This window comes from Salvelinus alpinus, chromosome 14, assembly GCF_045679555.1.
Source record: "Salvelinus alpinus chromosome 14, SLU_Salpinus.1, whole genome shotgun sequence".
NCBI classification, from domain to species: Eukaryota; Metazoa; Chordata; class Actinopteri; order Salmoniformes; family Salmonidae; genus Salvelinus; species Salvelinus alpinus.
This window is the reverse complement of record NC_092099.1, coordinates 43,052,571-43,071,625: the sequence shown is the minus strand read 5'-3', so window position 1 is coordinate 43,071,625 and position 19,055 is coordinate 43,052,571. Positions and strand designations below refer to the sequence as shown.

The 19,055-nt window shown below is 51.7% G+C and overlaps 1 protein-coding gene across 1 annotated transcript in view; it reads left to right on the top strand.

The window, feature by feature from the left end:
• LOC139538930 (transmembrane protein 198-like) overlaps window positions 1-19,055 on the top strand; it is a 91,231-nt gene that overhangs the window by 51,034 nt on the left and 21,142 nt on the right. The gene's annotated exons all lie outside the window — the stretch shown is intronic.

Below are 19,055 nucleotides of genomic sequence, written 5' to 3'. Positions count from 1 at the left end.
ACCCTATTTCTTTCTCTGTCAGTGTGTATTGTATGGCTGTGTCCCACTGGACTATCTCTGTCAGTGTGTATTGTATGGCTGTGTCCCACTGGACTATCTCTGTCAGTGTGTATTGTATGGCTGTGTCCCACTGGACTATCTCTGTCAGTGTGTATTGTATGGCTGTGTCCCACTGGACTATCTCTGTCAGTGTGTATTGTATGGCTGTGTCCCACTGGACTATCTCTGTCAGTGTGTATTGTATGGCTGTGTCCCACTGGACTATCTCTGTCAGTGTGTATTGTATGGCTGTGTCCCACTGGACTATCTCTGTCAGTGTGTATTGTATGGCTGTGTCCCACTGGACTATCTCTGTCAGTGTGTATTGTATGGCTGTGTCCCACTGGACTATCTCTGTCAGTGTGTATTGTATGGCTGTGTCCCACTGGACTATCTCTGTCAGTGTGTATTGTATGGCTGTGTCCCACTGGACTATCTCTGTCAGTGTGTATTGTATGGCTGTGTCCCACTGGACTATCTCTGTCAGTGTGTATTGTATGGCTGTGTCCCACTGGACTATCTCTGTCAGTGTGTATTGTATGGCTGTGTCCCACTGGACTATCTCTGTCAGTGTGTATTGTATGGCTGTGTCCCACTGGACTATCTCTGTCAGTGTGTATTGTATGGCTGTGTCCCACTGGACTATCTCTGTCAGTGTGTATTGTATGGCTGTGTCCCACTGGACTATCTCTGTCAGTGTGTATTGTATGGCTGTGTCCCACTGGACTATCTCTGTCAGTGTGTATTGTATGGCTGTGTCCCACTGGACTATCTCTGTCAGTGTGTATTGTATGGCTGTGTCCCACTGGACTATCTCTGTCAGTGTGTATTGTATGGCTGTGTCCCACTGGACTATCTCTGTCAGTGTGTATTGTATGGCTGTGTCCCACTGGACTATCTCTGTCAGTGTGTATTGTATGGCTGTGTCCCACTGGACTATCTCTGTCAGTGTGTATTGTATGGCTGTGTCCCACTGGACTATCTCTGTCAGTGTGTATTGTATGGCTGTGTCCCACTGGACTATCTCTGTCAGTGTGTATTGTATGGCTGTGTCCCACTGGACTATCTCTGTCAGTGTGTATTGTATGGCTGTGTCCCACTGGACTATCTCTGTCAGTGTGTATTGTATGGCTGTGTCCCACTGGACTATCTCTGTCAGTGTGTATTGTATGGCTGTGTCCCACTGGACTATCTCTGTCAGTGTGTATTGTATGGCTGTGTCCCACTGGACTATCTCTGTCAGTGTGTATTGTATGGCTGTGTCCCACTGGACTATCTCTGTCAGTGTGTATTGTATGGCTGTGTCCCACTGGACTATCTCTGTCAGTGTGTATTGTATGGCTGTGTCCCACTGGACTATCTCTGTCAGTGTGTATTGTATGGCTGTGTCCCACTGGACTATCTCTGTCAGTGTGTATTGTATGGCTGTGTCCCACTGGACTATCTCTGTCAGTGTGTATTGTATGGCTGTGTCCCACTGGACTATCTCTGTCAGTGTGTATTGTATGGCTGTGTCCCACTGGACTATCTCTGTCAGTGTGTATTGTATGGCTGTGTCCCACTGGACTATCTCTGTCAGTGTGTATTGTATGGCTGTGTCCCACTGGACTATCTCTGTCAGTGTGTATTGTATGGCTGTGTCCCACTGGACTATCTCTGTCAGTGTGTATTGTATGGCTGTGTCCCACTGGACTATCTCTGTCAGTGTGTATTGTATGGCTGTGTCCCACTGGACTATCTCTGTCAGTGTGTATTGTATGGCTGTGTCCCACTGGACTATCTCTGTCAGTGTGTATTGTATGGCTGTGTCCCACTGGACTATCTCTGTCAGTGTGTATTGTATGGCTGTGTCCCACTGGACTATCTCTGTCAGTGTGTATTGTATGGCTGTGTCCCACTGGACTATCTCTGTCAGTGTGTATTGTATGGCTGTGTCCCACTGGACTATCTTTGACTTCGCCATCTATTGTTATGTCCAAAGTTTTGGCATCCGCCATAGAAATCGTTAGAAAGAATAAGATGAATCTCCGGTAATATGGTTAACTATTGAAAGATAGCCCGATATGCGTTTTTCTACATTGTAATGGACACGGTGCAACCTTTGGTAGGTAGGCTGCTGGCAGGCTTCGGCTCCGGGTACAGTAAAGCCAAGTCAGCCGGTTGTCATGGGGATTTACTGGGGAAGTAAAATGATAGGCTACAATGACTTTGTTTATGGTTATGCACACCACAAATTAAATGTAACTATTTGTTTCTTTAAATTTTCTTTTCTGGATGCTACTATGGGTCCTGGTCAACAGTAGTGCCCTACTATGGGTCCTGGTCAACAGTAGTGTCCTACTATGGGTCCTGGTCAACAGTAGTGCCCTACTATGGGTCCTGGTCAACAGTAGTGCCCTACTATGGGTCCTGGTCAACAGTAGTGCCCTACTATGGGTCCTGGTCAACAGTAGTGCCCTACTATGGGTCCTGGTCAACAGTAGTGGCCTACTATGGGTCCTGGTCAACAGTAGTGGCCTACTATGGGTCCTGGTCAACAGTAGTGCCCTACTATGGGTCCTGGTCAACAGTAGTGCCCTACTATGAGTCCTGGTCAACAGTAGTGCCCTACTATGGGTCCTGGTCAACAGTAGTGCCCTACTATGGGTCCTGGTCAACAGTAGTGCCCTACTATGGGTCCTGGTCAACAGTAGTGCCCTACTATGGGTCCTGGTCAACAGTAGTGCCCTACTATGGGTCCTGGTCAACAGTAGTGCCCTACTATGGGTCCTGGTCAACAGTAGTGCCCTACTATGGGTCCTGGTCAACAGTAGTGCCCTACTATGGGTCCTGGTCAACAGTAGTGCCCTACTATGGGTCCTGGTCAACAGTAGTGTCCTACTATGGGTCCTGGTCAACAGTAGTGTCCTACTATGGGTCCTGGTCAACAGTAGTGGCCTACTATGGGTCCTGGTCAACAGTAGTGGCCTACTATGGGTCCTAGTCAACAGTAGTGCCCTACTATGGGTCCTGGTCAACAGTAGTGCCCTACTATGGGTCCTGGTCAACAGTAGTGGCCTACTATGGGTCCTAGTCAACAGTAGTGCCCTACTATGGGTCCTGGTCAACAGTAGTGCCCTACTATGGGTCCTGGTCAACAGTAGTGCCCTACTATGGGTCCTGGTCAACAGTAGTGTCCTACTATGGGTCCTGGTCAACAGTAGTGCCCTACTATCGGTCCTGGTCAACAGTAGTGTCCTACTATGGGTCCTGGTCAACAGTAGTGGCCTACTATGGGTCCTGGTCAACAGTAGTGCCCTACTATGGGTCCTGGTCAACAGTAGTGTCCTACTATGGGTCCTGGTCAACAGTAGTGCCCTACTATCGGTCCTGGTCAACAGTAGTGGCCTACTATGGGTCCTGGTCAACAGTAGTGGCCTACTATGGGTCCTGGTCAACAGTAGTGCCCTACTATGGGTCCTGGTCAACAGTAGTGCCCTACTATGGGTCCTGGTCAACAGTAGTGCCCTACTATGGGTCCTGGTCAACAGTAGTGCCCTACTATGGGTCCTGGTCAACAGTAGTGCCCTACTATGGGTCCTGGTCAACAGTAGTGCCCTACTATGGGTCCTGGTCAACAGTAGTGCCCTACTATGGGTCCTGGTCAACAGTAGTGTCCTACTATGGGTCCTGGTCAACAGTAGTGTCCTACTATGGGTCCTGGTCAACAGTAGTGCCCTACTATGGGTCCTGGTCAAAAGTAGTGCCCTACTATGGGTCCTGGTCAACAGTAGTGTCCTACTATGGGTCCTGGTCAACAGTAGTGCCCTACTATGGGTCCTGGTCAACAGTAGTGCCCTACTATGGGTCCTGGTCAACAGTAGTGCCCTACTATGGGTCCTGGTCAACAGTAGTGCCCTACTATCGGTCCTGGTCAACAGTAGTGCCCTACTATGGGTCTTGGTCAACAGTAGTGTCCTACTACTATCGGTCCTAGTCAACAGTAGTGGCCTACTATGGGTCCTGGTCAACAGTAGTGCCCTACTATGGGTCCTGGTCAACAGTAGTGTCCTACTATGGGTCCTGGTTCAACAGTAGTGGCCTACTATCGGTCCTGGTCAACAGTAGTGCCCTACTATCGGTCCTGGTCAACAGTAGTGCCCTACTATGGGTCCTGGTCAACAGTAGTGCCCTACTATGGGTCCTGGTCAACAGTAGTGCCCTACTATGGGTCCTGGTCAACAGTAGTGCCCTACTATCGGTCCTGGTCAACAGTAGTGCCCTACTATGGGTCTTGGTCAACAGTAGTGTCCTACTACTATCGGTCCTAGTCAACAGTAGTGGCCTACTATGGGTCCTGGTCAACAGTAGTGCCCTACTATGGGTCCTGGTCAACAGTAGTGCCCTACTATCGGTCATGGTCAACAGTAGTGCCCTACTATCGGTCCTGGTCAACAGTAGTGGCCTACTATCGGTCCTGGTCAACAGTAGTGCCCTACTATCGGTCCTGGTCAACAGTAGTGCCCTACTATCGGTCCTGGTCAACAGTAGTGCCCTACTATGGGTCCTGGTCAACAGTAGTGCCCTACTATGGGTCCTGGTCAACAGTAGTGCCCTACTATGGGTCCTGGTCAACAGTAGTGCCCTACTATCGGTCCTGGTCAACAGTAGTGCCCTACTATGGGTCTTGGTCAACAGTAGTGTCCTACTACTATCGGTCCTAGTCAACAGTAGTGGCCTACTATGGGTCCTGGTCAACAGTAGTGCCCTACTATGGGTCCTGGTCAACAGTAGTGCCCTACTATCGGTCATGGTCAACAGTAGTGCCCTACTATCGGTCCTGGTCAACAGTAGTGGCCTACTATCGGTCCTGGTCAACAGTAGTGCCCTACTATGGGTCCTGGTCAACAGTAGTGCCCTACTATGGGTCCTGGTCAACAGTAGTGCCCTACTATGGGTCCTGGTCAACAGTAGTGCCCTACTATGGGTCCTGGTCAACAGTAGTGCCCTACTATGGTTCCTGGTCAACAGTAGTGGCCTACTATGGGTCTTGGTCAACAGTAGTGCCCTACTATCGGTCCTGGTCAACAGTAGTGCCCTACTATGGGTCCTGGTCAACAGTAGTGCCCTACTATGGGTCCTGGTCAACAGTAGTGTCCTACTATCGGTCCTGGTCAACAGTAGTGCCCTACTATGGGTCCTGGTCAACAGTAGTGCCCTACTATGGGTCCTGGTCAACAGTAGTGGCCTACCATCGGTCCTGGTCAACAGTAGTGCCCTACTATGGGTCCTGGTCAACAGTAGTGCCCTACTATGGGTCCTGGTCAACAGTAGTGCCCTACTATGGGTCCTGGTCAACAGTAGTGCCCTACTATGGGTCCTGGTCAACAGTAGTGCCCTACTATGGGTCCTGGTCAACAGTAGTGCCCTACTATCAGTCCTGGTCAACAGTAGTGCCCTACTATCGGTCCTGGTCAACAGTAGTGCCCTACTATCAGTCCTGGTCAACAGTAGTGCCCTACTATCGGTCCTGGTCAACAGTAGTGGCCTACTATGGGTCCTGGTCAACAGTAGTGCCCTACTATCGGTCCTGGTCAACAGTAGTGCCCTACTATGGGTCCTGGTCAACAGTAGTGCCCTACTATCAGTCCTGGTCAACAGTAGTGCCCTACTATGGGTCCTGGTCAACAGTAGTGCCCTACTATGGGTCCTGGTCAACAGTAGTGCCCTACTATCGGTCCTGGTCAACAGTAGTGCCCTACTATGGGTCCTGGTCAACAGTAGTGCCCTACTATCAGTCCTGGTCAACAGTAGTGCCCTACTATGGGTCCTGGTCAACAGTAGTGCCCTACTATGGGTCCTGGTCAACAGTAGTGCCCTACTATGGGTCCTGATCAACAGTAGTGGCCTACTATGGTTCCTGGTCAACAGTAGTGCCCTACTATCGGTCCTGGTCAACAGTAGTGCCCTACTATGGGTCCTGGTCAACAGTAGTGCCCTACTATCAGTCCTGGTCAACAGTAGTGGCCTACTATGGGTCCTGGTCAACAGTAGTGCCCTACTATGGGTCCTGGTCAACAGTAGTGTCTTACTATGGGTCCTGGTCAACAGTAGTGCCCTACTATCGGTCCTGGTCAACAGTAGTGCCCTACTATGGGTCCTGGTCAACAGTAGTGCCCTACTATCGGTCCTGGTCAACAGTAGTGCCCTACTATGGGTCCTGGTCAACAGTAGTGCCCTACTATGGGTCCTGGTCAACAGTAGTGTCCTACTATGGGTCCTGGTCAACAGTAGTGCCCTACTACTATGGGTCCTGGTCAACAGTAGTGGCCTACTATGGGTCCTAGTCAACAGTAGTGCCCTACTATGGGTCCTGGTCAACAGTAGTGCCCTACTATCGGTCCTGGTCAACAGTAGTGGCCTACTATGGGTCCTGGTCAACAGTAGTGGCCTACTATGGGTCCTGGTCAACAGTAGTGCCCTACTATGGGTCCTGGTCAACAGTAGTGCCCTACTATGGGTCCTGGTCAACAGTAGTGCCCTACTATGGGTCCTGGTCAACAGTAGTGCCCTACTATGGGTCCTGGTCAACAGTAGTGCCCTACTATGGGTCCTGGTCAACAGTAGTGCCCTACTATGGGTCCTGGTCAACAGTAGTGCCCTACTATGGGTCCTGGTCAACAGTAGTGTCCTACTATGGGTCCTGGTTAACAGTAGTGTCCTACTATGGGTCCTGGTCAACAGTAGTGCCCTACTATGGGTCCTGGTCAAAAGTAGTGCCCTACTATGGGTCCTGGTCAACAGTAGTGTCCTACTATGGGACCTGGTCAACAGTAGTGGCCTACTATCGGTCCTGGTCAACAGTAGTGCCCTACTATCGGTCCTGGTCAACAGTAGTGCCCTACTATGGGTCCTGGTCAACAGTAGTGCCCTACTATGGGTCCTGGTCAACAGTAGTGCCCTACTATGGGTCCTGGTCAACAGTAGTGCCCTACTATCGGTCCTGGTCAACAGTAGTGCCCTACTATGGGTCCTGGTCAACAGTAGTGTCCTACTACTATCGGTCCTAGTCAACAGTAGTGGCCTACTATGGGTCCTGGTCAACAGTAGTGCCCTACTATGGGTCCTGGTCAACAGTAGTGCCCTACTATGGGTCCTGGTCAACAGTAGTGCCCTACTATCGGTCCTGGTCAACAGTAGTGGCCTACTATCGGTCCTGGTCAACAGTAGTGCCCTACTATGGGTCCTGGTCAACAGTAGTGCCCTACTATGGGTCCTGGTCAACAGTAGTGCCCTACTATGGGTCCTGGTCAACAGTAGTGCCCTACTATGGGTCCTGGTCAACAGTAGTGCCCTACTATCAGTCCTGGTCAACAGTAGTGCCCTACTATGGGTCCTGGTCAACAGTAGTGGCCTACTATGGGTCCTGGTCAACAGTAGTGCCCTACTATGGGTCCTGGTCAACAGTAGTGCCCTACTATGGGTCCTGGTCAACAGTAGTGCCCTACTATCGGTCCTGGTCAACAGTAGTGGCCTACTATCGGTCCTGGTCAACAGTAGTGCCCTACTATGGGTCCTGGTCAACAGTAGTGCCCTACTATGGGTCCTGGTCAACAGTAGTGCCCTACTATGGGTCCTGGTCAACAGTAGTGCCCTACTATGGGTCCTGGTCAACAGTAGTGCCCTACTATGGTTCCTGGTCAACAGTAGTGCCCTACTATGGGTCCTGGTCAACAGTAGTGCCCTACTATGGGTCCTGGTCAACAGTAGTGCCCTACTATCAGTCCTGGTCAACAGTAGTGCCCTACTATCGGTCCTGGTCAACAGTAGTGCCCTACTATCAGTCCTGGTCAACAGTAGTGCCCTACTATCGGTCCTGGTCAACAGTAGTGGCCTACTATGGGTCCTGGTCAACAGTAGTGCCCTACTATCGGTCCTGGTCAACAGTAGTGCCCTACTATGGGTCCTGGTCAACAGTAGTGCCCTACTATCAGTCCTGGTCAACAGTAGTGCCCTACTATGGGTCCTGGTCAACAGTAGTGCCCTACTATGGGTCCTGGTCAACAGTAGTGCCCTACTATCGGTCCTGGTCAACAGTAGTGCCCTACTATGGGTCCTGGTCAACAGTAGTGCCCTACTATCAGTCCTGGTCAACAGTAGTGCCCTACTATGGGTCCTGGTCAACAGTAGTGCCCTACTATGGGTCCTGGTCAACAGTAGTGCCCTACTATGGGTCCTGATCAACAGTAGTGGCCTACTATGGGTCCTGGTCAACAGTAGTGCCCTACTATCGGTCCTGGTCAACAGTAGTGCCCTAATATGGGTCCTGGTCAACAGTAGTGCCCTACTATCAGTCCTGGTCAACAGTAGTGGCCTACTATGGGTCCTGGTCAACAGTAGTGCCCTACTATGGGTCCTGGTCAACAGTAGTGTCCTACTATGGGTCCTGGTCAACAGTAGTGCCCTACTATCGGTCCTGGTCAACAGTAGTGCCCTACTATGGGTCCTGGTCAACAGTAGTGCCCTACTATCGGTCCTGGTCAACAGTAGTGCCCTACTATGGGTCATGGTCAACAGTAGTGCCCTACTATGGGTCCTGGTCAACAGTAGTGTCCTACTATGGGTCCTGGTCAACAGTAGTGTCCTACTACTACCGGTCCTGATCAACAGTAGTGCCCTACTATGGGTCCTGGTCAACAGTAGTGTCCTACTACTATGGGACCTGGTCAACAGTAGTGCCCTACTATGGGTCCTGGTCAACAGTAGTGCCCTACTATGGGTCCTGGTCAACAGTAGTGCCCTACTATGGGTCCTGGTCAACAGTAGTGCCCTACTATGGGTCCTGGTCAACAGTAGTGCCCTACTATGGGTCCTGGTCAACAGTAGTGCCCTACTACTATGGGTCCTGGTCAACAGTAGTGCCCTACTACTATGGGTCCTGGTCAACAGTAGTGCCCTACTATGGGTCCTGGTCAACAGTAGTGCCCTACTATGGGTCCTGGTCAACAGTAGTGCCCTACTATGGGTCCTGGTCAACAGTAGTGCCCTACTACTATGGGTCCTGGTCAACAGTAGTGCCCTACTATGGGTCCTGGTCAACAGTAGTGCCCTACTATGGGTCCTGGTCAACAGTAGTGCCCTACTATGGGTCCTGGTCAACAGTAGTGCCCTACTACTATGGGTCCTGGTCAACAGTAGTGCCCTACTATGGGTCCTGGTCAACAGTAGTGCCCTACTATGGGTCCTGGTCAACAGTAATGCCCTACTATGGGTCCTGGTCAACAGTAGTGCCCTACTATCGGTCCTGGTCAACAGTAGTGCCCTACTATGGGTCCTGGTCAACAGTAGTGCCATACTATGGGTCCTGGTCAACAGTAGTGCCCTACTATGGGTGCTGGTCAACAGTAGTGCCCTACTATGGGTCCTGGTCAACAGTAGTGTCCTACTACTATGGGTCCTGGTCAACAGTAGTGCCCTACTACTATGGGTCCTGGTCAACAGTAGTGCCCTACTATGGGTCCTGGTCAACAGTAGTGCCCTACTATGGGTCCCGGTCAACAGTAGTGCCCTACTATCGGTCCTGGTCAACAGTAGTGGCCTACTATGGGTCCTGGTCAACAGTAGTGCCCTACTATGGGTCCTGGTCAACAGTAGTGCCCTACTATGGGTCCTGGTCAACAGTAGTGCCCTACTATGGGTCCTGGTCAACAGTAGTGCCCTACTATCGGTCCTGGTCAACAGTAGTGCCCTACTATGGGTCCTGGTCAACAGTAGTGCCCTACTATCGGTCCTGGTCAACAGTAGTGCCCTACTATGGGTCCTGGTCAACAGTAGTGCCCTACTATGGGTCCTGGTCAACAGTAGTGCCCTACTATGGGTCCTGGTCAACAGTAGTGCCCTACTACTATGGGTCCTGGTCAACAGTAGTGCCCTACTACTATGGGTCCTGGTCAACAGTAGTGCCCTACTACTATGGTTCCTGGTCTACAGTAGTGTCCTACTATCGGTCCTGGTCAACAGTAGTGCCCTACTATCGGTCCTGGTCAACAGTAGTGCCCTACTACTATGGGTCCTGGTCAACAGTAGTGCCCTACTACTATGGGTCCTGGTCAACAGTAGTGCCTACTATCGGTCCTGGTCAACAGTAGTGCCCTACTATGGGTCCTGGTCAACAGTAGTGCCCTACTACTATGGGTCCTGGTCAACAGTAGTGCCCTACTATCGGTCCTGGTCAACAGTAGTGCCCTACTATGGGTCCTGGTCAACAGTAGTGCCCTACTATCGGTCCTGGTCAACAGTAGTCCCCTACTATGGGTCCTGGTCAACAGTAGTGCCCTACTATGGGTCCTGGTCAACAGTAGTGCCCTACTATGGGTCCTGGTCAACAGTAGTGCCCTACTATCGGTCCTGGTCAACAGTAGTGCCCTACTATCGGTCCTGGTCAACAGTAGTGTCCTACTATGGGTCCTGGTCAACAGTAGTGCACTACTATGGGTCCCGGTCAACAGTAGTGCACTACTATCGGTCCTGGTCAACAGTAGTGCACTACTATGGGTCCCGGTCAACAGTAGTGGCCTACTATCGGTCCTGGTCAACAGTAGTGCCCTACTATCGGTCCTGGTCAACAGTAGTGCCCTACTATCGGTCCTGGTCAACAGTAGTGCCCTACTATGGGTCCTGGTCAACAGTAGTGCCCTACTATGGGTCCTGGTCAACAGTAGTGCCCTACTATGGGGCCTGGTCTACAGTAGTGCCCTACTATGGGGCCTGGTCAACAGTAGTGCCCTACTATCGGTCCTGGTCAACAGTAGTGCCCTACTATGGGTCCTGGTCAACAGTAGTGCCCTACTATCGGACCTGGTCAACAGTAGTGCCCTACTATGGGTCCTTGTCAACAGTAGTGCCCTACTATGGGTCCTGGTCAACAGTAGTGCCCTGCTACTATCGGTCCTGGTCAACAGTAGTGCCCTACTACTATGGGTCCTGGTCAACAGTAGTGCCCTACTATGTGTCCTGGTCAACAGTAGTGCCCTACTACTATGGGTCCTGGTCAACAGTAATGCTCTACTATGGGTCCTGGTCAACAGTAGTGCCCTACTATCGGTCCTGGTCAACAGTAGTGGCCTACTATGGGTCCTGGTCAACAGTAGTGCCCTACTATGGGTCCTGGTCAACAGTAGTGCCCTACTATGGGGCCTGGTCAACAGTAGTGCCCTACTATCGGTCCTGGTCAACAGTAGTGCCCTACTATGGGGCCTGGTCAACAGTAGTGCCCTACTATCGGACCTGGTCAACAGTAGTGCCCTACTATGGGTCCTGGTCAACAGTAGTGCCCTACTATGGGCCCTGGTCAACAGTAGTGCCCTACTACTATCGGTCCTGGTCAACAGTAGTGCCCTACTACTATGGGTCCTGGTCAACAGTAGTGCCCTACTATGTGTCCTGGTCAACAGTAGTGCCCTACTACTATGGGTCCTGGTCAACAGTAGTGCCCTACTATGGGTCCTGGTCAACAGTAGTGCCCTACTATCGGTCCTGGTCAACAGTAGTGGCCTACTATGGGTCCTGGTCAACAGTAGTGCCCTACTATCGATCCTGGTCAACAGTAGTGCCCTACTATGGGTCCTGGTCAACAGTAGTGCCCTACTATCGGTCCTGGTCAACAGTAGTGCCCTACTATGGGTCCTGGTCAACAGTAGTGACCTACTATGGGTCCTGGTCAACAGTAGTGCCCTACTATGGGTCCTGGTCAACAGTAGTGCCCTACTATCGGTCCTGGTCAACAGTAGTGCCCTACTATGGGTCCTGGTCAACAGTAGTGGCCTACTATGGGTCCTGGTCAACAGTAGTGCCCTACTACTATCGGTCCTGGTCAACAGTAGTGCCCTACTATGGGTCCTGGTCAACAGTAGTGCCCTACTATGGGTCCTGGTCAACAGTAGTGCCCTACTATGGGGCCTGGTCTACAGTAGTGCCCTACTATGGGGCCTGGTCAACAGTAGTGCCCTACTATGGGTCCTGGTCAACAGTAGTGCTCTACTATGGTTCCTGGTCAACAGTAGTGCCCTACTATGGGTCTTGGTCAACAGTAGTGCCCTACTATCGGACCTGGTCAACAGTAGTGCCCTACTATCAGTCCTGGTCAACAGTAGTGCCCTACTATCGGTCCTGGTCAACAGTAGTGGCCTACTATGGGTCTTGGTCAACAGTAGTGCCCTACTATCGGTCCTGGTCAACAGTAGTGCCCTACTATGGGTCCTGGTCAACAGTAGTGCCCTACTATCAGTCCTGGTCAACAGTAGTGCCCTACTATGGGTCCTGGTCAACAGTAGTGCCCAACTATGGGTCCTGGTCAACAGTAGTGCCCTACTATCGGTCCTGGTCAACAGTAGTGCCCTACTATGGGTCCTGGTCAACAGTAGTGCCCTACTATCAGTCCTGGTCAACAGTAGTGCCCTACTATGGGTCCTGGTCAACAGTAGTGCCCTACTATGGGTCCTGGTCAACAGTAGTGCCCTACTATGGGTCCTGGTCAACAGTAGTGCCCTACTATGGGTCCTGGTCAACAGTAGTGCCCTACTATGGGTCCTGGTCAACAGTAGTGCCCTACTATGGGTCCTGGTCAACAGTAGTGCCCTACTATCGGTCCTGGTCAACAGTAGTGCCCTACTATGGGTCCTGGTCAACAGTAGTGCCCTACTATGGGTCCTGGTCAACAGTAGTGCCCTACTATGGGTCCTGGTCAACAGTAGTGCCCTACTATCGGTCCTGGTCAACAGTAGTGCCCTACTATGGGTCCTGGTCAACAGTAGTGCCCTACTATGGGTCCTGGTCAACAGTAGTGCCCTACTATGGGTCCTGGTCAACAGTAGTGCCCTACTATGGGTCCTGGTCAACAGTAGTGCCCTACTATCGGTCCTGGTCAACAGTAGTGCCCTACTACGGGTCCTGGTCAACAGTATTGCCCTACTATCGGTCCTGGTCAACAGTAGTGCCCTACTATGGGTCCTGGTCAACAGTAGTGCCCAACTATGGGTCCTGGTCAACAGTAGTGCCCTACTATGGGTCCTGGTCAACAGTAGTGCCCTACTATGGGTCCTGGTCAACAGTAGTGCCCTACTACTATGGGTCCTGGTCAACAGTAGTGCCCTACTGCTATGGGTCCTGGTCAACAGTAGTGCCCTACTACTATGGTTCCTGGTCTACAGTAGTGTCCTACTATCGGTCCTGGTCAACAGTAGTGCCCTACTATCGGTCCTGGTCAACAGTAGTGCCCTACTACTATGGGTCCTGGTCAACAGTAGTGCCCTACTACAATGGGTCCTGGTCAACAGTAGTGCCTACTATCGGTCCTGGTCAACAGTAGTGCCCTACTATGGGTCCTGGTCAACAGTAGTAACCTACTACTATGGGTCCTGGTCAACAGTAGTGCCCTACTATCGGCCCTGGTCAACAGTAGTGCCCTACTATGGGTCCTGGTCAACAGTAGTGCCCTACTATCGGTCCTGGTCAACAGTAGTGCCCTACTATGGGTCCTGGTCAACAGTAGTGCCCTACTATGGGTCCTGGTCAACAGTAGTGCACTACTATGGGTCCTGGTCAACAGTAGTGCCCTACTATGGGTCCTGGTCAACAGTAGTGCCCTACTATCGGTCCTGGTCAACAGTAGTGCCCTACTATCGGTCCTGGTCAACAGTAGTGTCCTACTATGGGTCCTGGTCAACAGTAGTGCACTACTATGGGTCCTGGTCAACAGTAGTGCACTACTATCGGTCCTGGTCAACAGTAGTGCACTACTATGGGTCCCGGTCAACAGTAGTGGCCTACTATCGGTCCTGGTCAACAGTAGTGGCCTACTATGGGTCCTGGTCAACAGTAGTGCCCTACTATCGGTCCTGGTCAACAGTAGTGCCCTACTATGGGTCCTGGTCAACAGTAGTGCCCAACTATGGGTCCTGGTCAACAGTAGTGCCCTACTATCGGTCCTGGTCAACAGTAGTGCCCTACTATGGGTCCTGGTCAACAGTAGTGCCCTACTATCAGTCCTGGTCAACAGTAGTGCCCTACTATGGGTCCTGGTCAACAGTAGTGTCCTACTATGGGTCCTGGTCAACAGTAGTGTCCTACTACTATCGGTCCTGGTCAACAGTAGTGCCCTACTATGGGTCCTGGTCAACAGTAGTGTCCTAATACTATGGGTCCTGGTCAACAGTAGTGCCCTACTACTATGGGTCCTGGTCAACAGTAGTGCCCTACTATGGGTCCTGGTCAACAGTAGTGCCCTACTATGGGTCCTGGTCAACAGTAGTGCCCTACTATGGGTCCTGGTCAACCAACAGTAGTGCCCTACTATGGGTCCTGGTCAACAGTAGTGCCATACTATGGGTCCTGGTCAACAGTAGTGCCCTACTATGGGTCCTGGTCAACAGTAGTGCCCTACTATGGGTCCTGGTCAACAGTAGTGTCCTACTACTATGGGTCCTGGTCAACAGTAGTGCCCTACTACTATGGGTCCTGGTCAACAGTAGTGCCCTACTATGGGTCCTGGTCAACAGTAGTGCCCTACTATGGGCCCTGGTCAACAGTAGTGCCCTACTATCGGTCCTGGTCAACAGTAGTGGCCTACTATGGGTCCTGGTCAACAGTAGTGCCCTACTATGGGTCCTGGTCAACAGTAGTGCCCTACTATGGGTCCTGGTCAACAGTAGTGCCCTACTATGGGTCCTGGTCAACAGTAGTGCCCTACTATCGGTCCTGGTCAACAGTAGTGCCCTACTATGGGTCCTGGTCAACAGTAGTGCCCTACTATGGGTCCTGGTCAACAGTAGTGCCCTACTATGGGTCCTGGTCAACAGTAGTGCCCTACTATCGGTCCTGGTCAACAGTAGTGCCCTACTATGGGTCCTGGTCAACAGTAGTGCCCTACTATGGGTCCTGGTCAACAGTAGTGCCCTACTATGGGTCCTGGTCAACAGTAGTGCCCTACTATGGGTCCTGGTCAACAGTAGTGCCCTACTATCGGTCCTGGTCAACAGTAGTGCCCTACTACGGGTCCTGGTCAACAGTATTGCCCTACTATCGGTCCTGGTCAACAGTAGTGCCCTACTATGGGTCCTGGTCAACAGTAGTGCCCTACTATGGGTCCTGGTCAACAGTAGTGCCCTACTATGGGTCCTGGTCAACAGTAGTGCCCTACTACTATGGGTCCTGGTCAACAGTAGTGCCCTACTGCTATGGGTCCTGGTCAACAGTAGTGCCCTACTACTATGGTTCCTGGTCTACAGTAGTGTCCTACTATCGGTCCTGGTCAACAGTAGTGCCCTACTATCGGTCCTGGTCAACAGTAGTGCCCTACTACTATGGGTCCTGGTCAACAGTAGTGCCCTACTACAATGGGTCCTGGTCAACAGTAGTGCCTACTATCGGTCCTGGTCAACAGTAGTGCCCTACTATGGGTCCTGGTCAACAGTAGTGCCCTACTACTATGGGTCCTGGTCAACAGTAGTGCCCTACTATCGGTCCTGGTCAACAGTAGTGCCCTACTATGGGTCCTGGTCAACAGTAGTGCCCTACTATCGGTCCTGGTCAACAGTAGTGCCCTACTATGGGTCCTGGTCAACAGTAGTGCCCTACTATGGGTCCTGGTCAACAGTAGTGCACTACTATGGGTCCTGGTCAACAGTAGTGCCCTACTATGGGTCCTGGTCAACAGTAGTGCCCTACTATCGGTCCTGGTCAACAGTAGTGCCCTACTATCGGTCCTGGTCAACAGTAGTGTCCTACTATGGGTCCTGGTCAACAGTAGTGCACTACTATGGGTCCTGGTCAACAGTAGTGCACTACTATCGGTCCTGGTCAACAGTAGTGCACTACTATGGGTCCCGGTCAACAGTAGTGGCCTACTATCGGTCCTGGTCAACAGTAGTGGCCTACTATGGGTCCTGGTCAACAGTAGTGCCCTACTATCGGTCCTGGTCAACAGTAGTGCCCTACTATGGGTCCTGGTCAACAGTAGTGCCCAACTATGGGTCCTGGTCAACAGTAGTGCCCTACTATCGGTCCTGGTCAACAGTAGTGCCCTACTATGGGTCCTGGTCAACAGTAGTGCCCTACTATCAGTCCTGGTCAACAGTAGTGCCCTACTATGGGTCCTGGTCAACAGTAGTGCCCTACTATGGGTCCTGGTCAACAGTAGTGCCCTACTATGGGTCCTGATCAACAGTAGTGGCCTACTATGGGTCCTGGTCAACAGTAGTGCCCTACTATCGGTCCTGGTCAGCAGTAGTGCCCTACTATGGGTCCTGGTCAACAGTAGTGCCCTACTATCAGTCCTGGTCAACAGTAGTGGCCTACTATGGGTCCTGGTCAACAGTAGTGCCCTACTATGGGTCCTGGTCAACAGTAGTGTCCTACTATGGGTCCTGGTCAACAGTAGTGCCCTACTATCGGTCCTGGTCAACAGTAGTGCCCTACTATGGGTCCTGGTCAACAGTAGTGCCCTACTATCGTTCCTGGTCAACAGTAGTGCCCTACTATGGGTCATGGTCAACAGTAGTGCCCTACTATGGGTCCTGGTCAACAGTAGTGTCCTACTATGGGTCCTGGTCAACAGTAGTGTCCTACTACTATCGGTCCTGGTCAACAGTAGTGCCCTACTATGGGTCCTGGTCAACAGTAGTGTCCTAATACTATGGGTCCTGGTCAACAGTAGTGCCCTACTACTATGGGTCCTGGTCAACAGTAGTGCCCTACTACTATGGGTCCTGGTCAACAGTAGTGCCCTACTATGGGTCCTGGTCAACAGTAGTGCCCTACTATGGGTCCTGGTCAACAGTAGTGCCCTACTATGGGTCCTGGTCAACAGTAGTGCCCTACTATCGGTCCTGGTCAACAGTAGTGCCCTACTATGGGTCCTGATCAACAGTAGTGCCATACTATGGGTCCTGATCAACAGTAGTGCCATACTATGGGTCCTGGTCAACAGTAGTGCCCTACTATGGGACCTGGTCAACAGTAGTGCCCTACTATGGGACCTGGTCAACAGTAGTGCCCTACTATGGGTCCTGGTCAACAGTAGTGCCCTACTACTATGGGTCCTGGTCAACAGTAGTGCCCTACTATGGGTCCTGGTCAACAGTAGTGCCCTACTATGGGTCCTGGTCAACAGTAGTGCCCTACTATCGGTCCTGGTCAACAGTAGTGGCCTACTATGGGTCCTGGTCAACAGTAGTGCCCTACTATGGGTCCTGGTCAACAGTAGTGCCCTACTATGGGTCCTGGTCAACAGTAGTGCCCTACTATGGGTCCTGGTCAACAGTAGTGCCCTACTATGGGTCCTGGTCAACAGTAGTGCCCTACTATCGGTCCTGGTCAACAGTAGTGCCCTACTATGGGTCCTGGTCAACAGTAGTGCCCTACTATGGGTCCTGGTCAACAGTAGTGGCCTACTATGGGTCCTGGTCAACAGTAGTGCCCTACTATCGGTCCTGGTCAACAGTAGTGCCCTACTATGGGTCCTGGTCAACAGTAGTGCCCTACTATGGGTCCTGGTCAACAGTAGTGCCCTACTATGGGTCCTGGTCAACAGTAGTGCCCTACTATGGGTCCTGGTCAACAGTAGTGCCCTACTACGGGTCCTGGTCAACAGTAGTGCCCTACTATCGGTCCTGGTCAACAGTAGTGCCCTACTATGGGTCCTGGTCAACAGTAGTGCCCTACTATGGGTCCTGGTCAACAGTAGTGCCCTACTATGGGTCCTGGTCAACAGTAGTGCCCTACTATGGGTCCTGGTCAACAGTAGTGCCCTACTACTATGGGTCCTGGTCAACAGTAGTGCCCTACTACTATGGGTCCTGGTCAACAGTAGTGCCCTACTACTATGGTTCCTGGTCTACAGTAGTGTCCTACTATCGGTCCTGGTCAACAGTAGTGCCCTACTATCGGTCCTGGTCAACAGTAGTGCCCTACTACTATGGGTCCTGGTCAACAGTAGTGCCCTACTACTATGGGTCCTGGTCAACAGTAGTGCCTACTATCGGTCCTGGTCAACAGTAGTGCCCTACTATGGGTCCTGGTCAACAGTAGTGCCCTACTACTATGGGTCCTGGTCAACAGTAGTGCCCTACTATCGGTCCTGGTCAACAGTAGTGCCCTACTATGGGTCCTGGTCAACAGTAGTGCCCTACTATCGGTCCTGGTCAACAGTAGTGCCCTACTATGGGTCCTGGTCAACAGTAGTGCCCTACTATGGGTCCTGGTCAACAGTAGTGCACTACTATGGGTCCTGGTCAACAGTAGTGCCCTACTATGGGTCCTGGTCAACAGTAGTGCCCTACTATCGGTCCTGGTCAACAGTAGTGCCCTACTATCGGTCCTGGTCAACAGTAGTGTCCTACTATGGGTCCTGGTCAACAGTAGTGCACTACTATGGGTCCTGGTCAACAGTAGTGCACTACTATGGGTCCTGGTCAACAGTAGTGCCCTACTATCGGTCCTGGTCAACAGTAGTGCCCTACTACGGGTCCTGGTCAACAGTAGTGCCCTACTATCGGTCCTGGTCAACAGTAGTGCCCTACTATGGGTCCTGGTCAACAGTAGTGCCCTACTATGGGTCCTGGTCAACAGTAGTGCCCTACTATGGGTCCTGGTCAACAGTAGTGCCCTACTATGGGTCCTGGTCAACAGTAGTGCCCTACTACTATGGGTCCTGGTCAACAGTAGTGCCCTACTACTATGGGTCCTGGTCAACAGTAGTGCCCTACTACTATGGTTCCTGGTCTACAGTAGTGTCCTACTATCGGTCCTGGTCAACAGTAGTGCCCTACTATCGGTCCTGGTCAACAGTAGTGCCCTACTACTATGGGTCCTGGTCAACAGTAGTGCCCTACTACTATGGGTCCTGGTCAACAGTAGTGCCTACTATCGGTCCTGGTCAACAGTAGTGCCCTACTATGGGTCCTGGTCAACAGTAGTGCCCTACTACTATGGGTCCTGGTCAACAGTAGTGCCCTACTATCGGTCCTGGTCAACAGTAGTGC